This window comes from Pan paniscus, chromosome 17, assembly GCF_029289425.2.
Source record: "Pan paniscus chromosome 17, NHGRI_mPanPan1-v2.0_pri, whole genome shotgun sequence".
In the NCBI taxonomy this organism is placed as follows: Eukaryota; Metazoa; Chordata; class Mammalia; order Primates; family Hominidae; genus Pan; species Pan paniscus.
In genome coordinates, this window is record NC_073266.2 from 49,124,949 (window position 1) to 49,131,980 (window position 7,032).

Sequence of the window (7,032 nt, forward strand, 5' to 3'; positions counted from 1 at the left end):
GCAGATCGCTTGAACTCAGGAGTTCGAGACCAGCCTGGGCAACATGGCAAAACCTCATCTCTACAAAATCTATAAAAAAATTAGTCGGGCATGGTGGTGCTCCCCTGTGGTCCCAGCTACTCGGGAGGCTGAAGTGGGAGGATCACTTGAGCCCAGGAGGTGGAGGTTGCAGTGAGCTGAGATCACACCACTGCACTCTAGCCCCTGTGCCAAAAAGAAAAAAAAAGGATCATAAGGGACGACTGTCAACAATTATATGCCAACAAGTTGGATAACCTAGAAGAAATGGATAGATTCCTAGAAACATAAAACCTAGCAAGTCTGAATCATGAAGAAACAGAAAATCTGAACAGATCTATAATGAGCTAAGAAATTGAATCAGTAATCAAAAACTTCTCAACAAAGGCAAGCCCAGGACCCAACAGCTTCACTGGTGAATTCTACCAAATATTTAAGGAAGAATTAATGCTAATCCTTCTCAAACTCTTCCAGAAAATTGAAGGAAAGAGAAAACTTCCAAACTCACTTTAGGAGGCCATTATTACTCTGATGCCAAAGCCAATAAAGACACTGCAAAAAAAATTACAGACCAATATCCCTGATAAACATAGATATAAAAATCCTCAACAAAATACTAACCAAATTCAACAACATATTAAAAGAATCATATGCCATAATCAAGTGAGATTTATCCCAGAGAAAGGGTGGTTCAACATATGCAAATATGTAAGATCACATGAACAGAATAAAGAAAAAAATTATACGACCATTTCAAAGATATATAAAAAGCATTTGACAAAGTTTAATATCCTTTCATAATAAAAACTCTCAACAGATCAAGTATAAAGGAATATACCTCAACATAATCAAGGCCATATATGACAAGCCCACAGCTAATATCCTCCTTAATGGTGAAAACCTGAAAGCTTTTCTTCTAAGATTAGGAATCCGGCAAGAATGTCCACTGTTACCACTTCTGTTTAATATAGTACTGGGAGTCCCGGCAAGAACAATTAGGCAAGAAAAAGAAATAAAAGGAATCCAAGTTGGAAAAAAAAAGAAGTAAACTTATCTCTATTTATAGATGATATGATCACATATACAGAAAATCCTAAAGACTCCACCAAAAAAACCTGTTAAAATAGACAAATTTAGTATAGTTAAAGGATACAAAATCAACATAGAAAAATCAGCAGTATTCCTATATACTAACAACAGACTATCCAAAAAAGAGATCAAGAAAACAATCCCATTTACAGTATATCCAAAAAAAAAATACTTAGGAGTAAATTTAACCAAGGAGATGAAAGACCTGTACATTGAAAACTATAAAACACTGATGAAAGGATGAAGAAGACACAAATAAATGGAAAGATATCCCCATGTACATGAATTGGAAGAATTAATATCGCTAAAATGATCATTGGCACCAAAACAATCTACAGATTCAATGCAATGCCTATCAAAATTCCATGACATTTTTCCCAGAAATAGAAAAAGAATCCTATGAAACCACAAAAGACTCCAAATAGTCAAAGAAATGTTGAGCAAAAGGAAGAAAGCTGGAGGTCTCATACTACCTGATTTCAAATTATACTACAAAGCTATAGTAATCAAAACAGCGTAGTACTGGCATAAAAACAAATGCATAGACTAAAGGAACATAATAGAGACCCCAGAAATAAGTTTATGCATTTATGTTCAGTTGATCTTCAACAAAGGTACCAAGAACATACAATGTTCAAGAAAGCACAGTCTCTTCAATAATTGGTACTGGGAAAACTGGATGTCCACATGCAAAAGAAGGAACTTAGACCCTTGTCTCACCCATAAAGAAAAATCAACTCAAAATGAAATAAAGACTTAAATGTAAGACCTGAAATTATAAAACTACTCAAAGAAAACATAAGGGAAAAGCTCCAAGACATTGGTCTGGGAGATGATATTTTGGTCATATATGACCCTTGATACACAGGCAACATAGTGAAAAGAGAGAAATGGGATTGCATCAAAATTAAAAGCTTCTGTACAGAATAGGAAACAATCAACAGAGTGAAAAGGCAACCTACCAAAGGGGAGGAAATATTTACAAACTGCATACCTGACAAGAGGTTAATATCCAAAATATATAAGGAACTGAAACAACTCAATATTAAAAAGATAAATAATTCAATTTTAAAACAGGCAAAATACCTGGATAGATATTTCTCAAAAGAAGACATTTACAAATGGCCAACAGGTATATGAAAAAATGTTCAACATCACTAATGATCAGAGAAATGTAAATTAAAACCACAAAGAGATATCACCTCACACTGGTTAGTATAGCTATCATCAAAAAGACAAAAAATAGTAAGTGTGGGTAAGGGTGTGGAGAAGACAGGACCCATGCACACTGTTGGTGGGACTGTAACTTGGCACAGCCATTATGGAAGACAGTATGGAGCTTCCTCAAAAAAGTAAAAATAGAACTACCATATGATCCAGCAATTCCATTTCTGGGTATATATTCAAAGTAAATGAAATCATTATTTCAAAGAGATATCTTCATTCCCATGTTCATTGGAGCATTATTCACGATAGCCAAGATATGGAATCAACCTAAGTGTCTGTCAAGAGATAAATGGATAAAGAAAACGGGATATATCTATGCAATGGAATACCATTCAGCCTTAAAAAAGAAGGAATTCCTGGCTGGGTGCGGTGGCTCACGTCTGTAATCCCAGCACTTTGGGAGGCCGAGGTGGGCAGATCATGAGGTCAGGAGACAGAGACCACCGGGTGAAACGCCATCTCTACTAAAAATACAAAAAATTAGCTGGGCGTGGTGGCAGGCGCCTGTAGTCCCAGCTACTTGGGAGGCTGAGGCAGGAGAATGGCATGAACCCAGGAGGCGGAGCTTGCAGTCAGCGGAGATCATGCCACTGCACTCCAGCCAGGGCGACAGAGCGAGACTCCGTCTCAAAAAAAAAAAGCAAAAAGAAGGAATTCCTGTTATTTGCAGCAACACGGATGAAACTGGAGGACATTATGCTGAGTCAAATAGGCCAGGCACAGACAGACAAATACTGCATAATCTTACTTATATGTAGAATATAAGAAAGTTGAAATCATAGAAGTGGAGAGTAGAATGTTGGTGGCCAGATGCTGGGGCAGAGTGGGGCTGGGATGGGAATGAGGAAATGTTGGTCAAAGAGTACGAATTTTCAGTTAGACAGAGGGATGAAGTTCTGGGGCTCTCTTGTACAGCGTGGTGACTATAGTTAATAATAATGTATTGTCTACTTGAAAATTGCTAAGAGAATAGATTTTATAATGTTCTCACCACAAACTAAGTATGTGAAGTGATAGATATGTTAATTAGCTTGGTTTAATGGTGTCACAGTGTATACATATATCAAAATATCACATTGTACACCTTGAATATATATAACTTTATTTGTCAACTATATCTTAATGAAGCTGGGGAAAAAATCAATAAAAAGTAAACACACACACAGGACAACTGAAGCTCACTTTTTATTTTGTAGAGACAGAGTCTGGTTGTGTTGCCCAGGTTGGTTTCAATCTCCTGGCCTAAGTGATCTTCCTGCCTTGGCCTCCCAGAGTGCTGAGATTACAGGTGTGTGCCACCATGCCCAGCGGAATATCACTTTTACTTAGGAATATAGGTCAGAAATATTTTTTTAACCAGCAAATCAAATCAAACAATATATTAAATAATCAATTTAACAAAATAGGATTTAATTTAGGAATTCAAGAATAGTTCGAGCACTGGAAGAACATGATTTAATATTTTAAGAAATGGAAAGAGAATAAAAACATGATCATAATAACTGAAGCTACAAATTCAACCAGACACTTTTGCATTCTTTAAAACTCATTTAAGATAAAGAGAAGCTTCCAAACATGTTGAAGTTTATTTCCTACAAATCAATCATAAACATTTCAAATAAACACAAATTATTTTCATTAAAATAGAAAAAAGAAGAATGCAGTCTACTACCCCTAATGGTCAACAGTCATTGCAGGGAGTATAATAGATAATGTGGTAAAGTAAGAGAAATAAATATGTAGTTTAAATATGGGGAAAAGCCTGTTTGATATCCTTTTCTATTTTGATTATAAATGTGCTTAGGTTCTTCAAAAGACGTGATCTGAGAGTAGCACATATTAAGGTCATGTCTTATTACTACAGGCTGTTCCAGAAAGGCCATGGGGCTTTCTCTGTTTATGGAAACAGCTGAATATGATCAAAACTGGATGGGCCAAGTGCATAGGGCCTGTGCTGCCAAGACATGCCTTCAAAAATGGGAAGTGAAAATCCAGTCCCATGCTTACGTATCAAATATAGCATTGGCCCTCAAGTTCAAACTGCTAGAGTATACTCAAATTGCTTCATTCAGCTAATTTTGGGAGTATACTAATGACCAAAGGACACTTTACTATACAGTGACATTTGTTAATAGAGTTCCAGACTCCAAAATGCAGTTTCCAGGATACTTGTTAACAGAACATAGGGTAACCTAATAATTCTACCACTTAGTCACAAACCTATTTAATCCAACATTTTTTTGAATTCATTTACTTAAGAAATTAGATCATTCATTACAATTAATTTGGCAAGCAAAGACAGCCAGCTGCTCAAGTGAGATCCCAAATTTTCTAACAAATTGAATAAACACTAATTTGTTTATTTGTTGATATGATTATGGAATTAGCAAAATGGCCTATTCCTCAGCATGAAAAATTCAGGTCCAAATTGTTTCATTGAGGCTTATTTCTGTTACAAGTTAAATGAAAAAGAGAATCTATTATTCACAAATTTTTTTTAAAAATCATTATTAAAAATAAAGACCATCTGAGCATAGTTTGAAACTTCTAACTGCAGGTTTTCACCTCCATGTGGTCTTCACTTTTTCTCTAACGTGGAGCCCACAGCATACTTTAAATGGCACTCATCCTTCTGAGACCTCTAGTCTCAAAGTGCCTTCCCCATATTATAAGAATATTTATTATTTATTTATTTATTTATTTTATTTAAAGAAACAGAGTCTTGCTCTGTTGCCCAGGCTGGAGTATAGTAGTGCAATCATAGCTCACTGCAGCCTCAAACACCAGGGCTCAAGTGATCCTCCTGCCTCAGCTTCCCGAGTAGCTAAGACTATAGGTATGCACCACCATGCTCAGCTAAGTATTTTAGTTTTTGTAGAGATGGGGTCTTCCTATGTTGCCCAGGCTGGTCTCAAATTCCTAGGCTCAAGAGATCCTCCCACCTAGGCCTCCCAAAGCGCTGGGATTACAGGTATGAGCCACCACACCCAGCCAGAATCTTATTTTTATTTATGTATTTATTAATTTATTTTGAGACAGAGTTTCACTCTGTTGCCCAGGCTGGAGTGCAGTGGCGCAATCTCAGCTCACTGCAACCTCTGCCTCCCAGGTTCAAGTGATTCTCCTTCCTCAGCCTCCCAAGTAGCTGGGATTATAGGCACACACCACCATACCTGGCAAATTTTTGCATTTTTAGTAGAGATGGGGTTTCACCATGTTGGCCAGGCTGGTCTCAAACTCCTGGCCTCAGATGATCCACTGCCTCGGCCTCCCAAAGTGCTGGGATTACAGACATGAGCCACCTCACCCAGCCTTTATTTTTAATAGGATAAATTTTCATGAAGACCTTATATTGTATGCCCTTTATACACATTTCCACTATTTGCTATAGCTTTTCATAATTTCAGGAAAATGCTAAATAAGTTAAGCTTTATTTTTTTATCATTTACATTTAAAGCACATTAATTTACAGAAATGATACATTTTGCTCCAAAAAATATTTTTTGTGCATCTGAGGAAAGGGAAATGCTTATTTTTATAAAGAGAAGGCACAGTACTGAAGAATATTTCAAACTTCTTTTCAATGCTTCTAACTCCCTGCTTTCCTTGAGACAAAGACAGACTTACCTGTTTGGAGATAGAGGGGGCAAATAATGGGTTCATGTTTGGTTCTCTGTCACTCTTGCTGCAGACTCATTTCTCTTCTAGCTCACTGCCAAGCCATGAACAGTGAGCTACACAGTGAGTGTACCAGGGAAGGGCCTAGGGCTGCTGCCAGGAGCTCAAAGCACTGTGCAGTGGGTAGGTCTTGAGGCAAGCTAGGATTTTCCATATGACTGGAGAGACAAGTATCTTAATCTCAAATCAGGTTGAATGGGTGCAAAAGCTCTAGATTTGTGGTAGGACAGGAATTTAGGAAGATCGAATCCAACTCAGCATACTTATGTTTGGGGATAATTATTTGATGTTGTTCTCAGCCTGTTAAATATAGTGAACTCCATGTTCCTCTTCAAAGAATCAGTATGTCAGTATGTTCAGTTCTCTTACTCTGTGTTCTCCATTTTAAAGTTTAACTTTCTGGTTCTCTTCGCCCCCTTGCCTCTAGCTTCAGTAAACAACTTTCCTGCCAGTTCTAATCAGTAGTTCACATCTGTTCCCCTGGTCACCGGCTTTAACCTGAGTCACCCCTGGTCACCTGCTCTGTCCTGACTCATCCTGAGTCACCCGTTCTGTAACCGCCTTTCCCGCCAAACTACTCACCCCGCCACTCTGGCTCGTACCCCTGCTCTCTTTAAAATAGCCAATGGGAATTACCTTAGACTGTGTGGTCTAACCCTAGCCAATAAGGGAATGACACAGCAGTAGGAGCTACCTGTGTCAGGAATAAAAACCCCTTCTCCTCCCTTGTTCAGGTGTGCTCTTGCCATTGCTCCATCTGCCAGTCATGCCCTTCTATAGAAGTAAAAATTGCCTTGCTGAGAAAATTAACTTTATGTTAGAGTGCTATTTCTTTGGCAGCACCGAAAATTTATTTATAACAAGCCTCATAGGGCTCCTATGTCATTTTTTTTCCAAATTTATTAGAAGGCCAGAAGAAGTATATTTATGTTGGCACAGGCCCACCCCAACCCCTACACAATCACCAAATCACCCACTTCATAGTCTTGAAGAGTCCAAATTAAAAGACTACTGGAAATT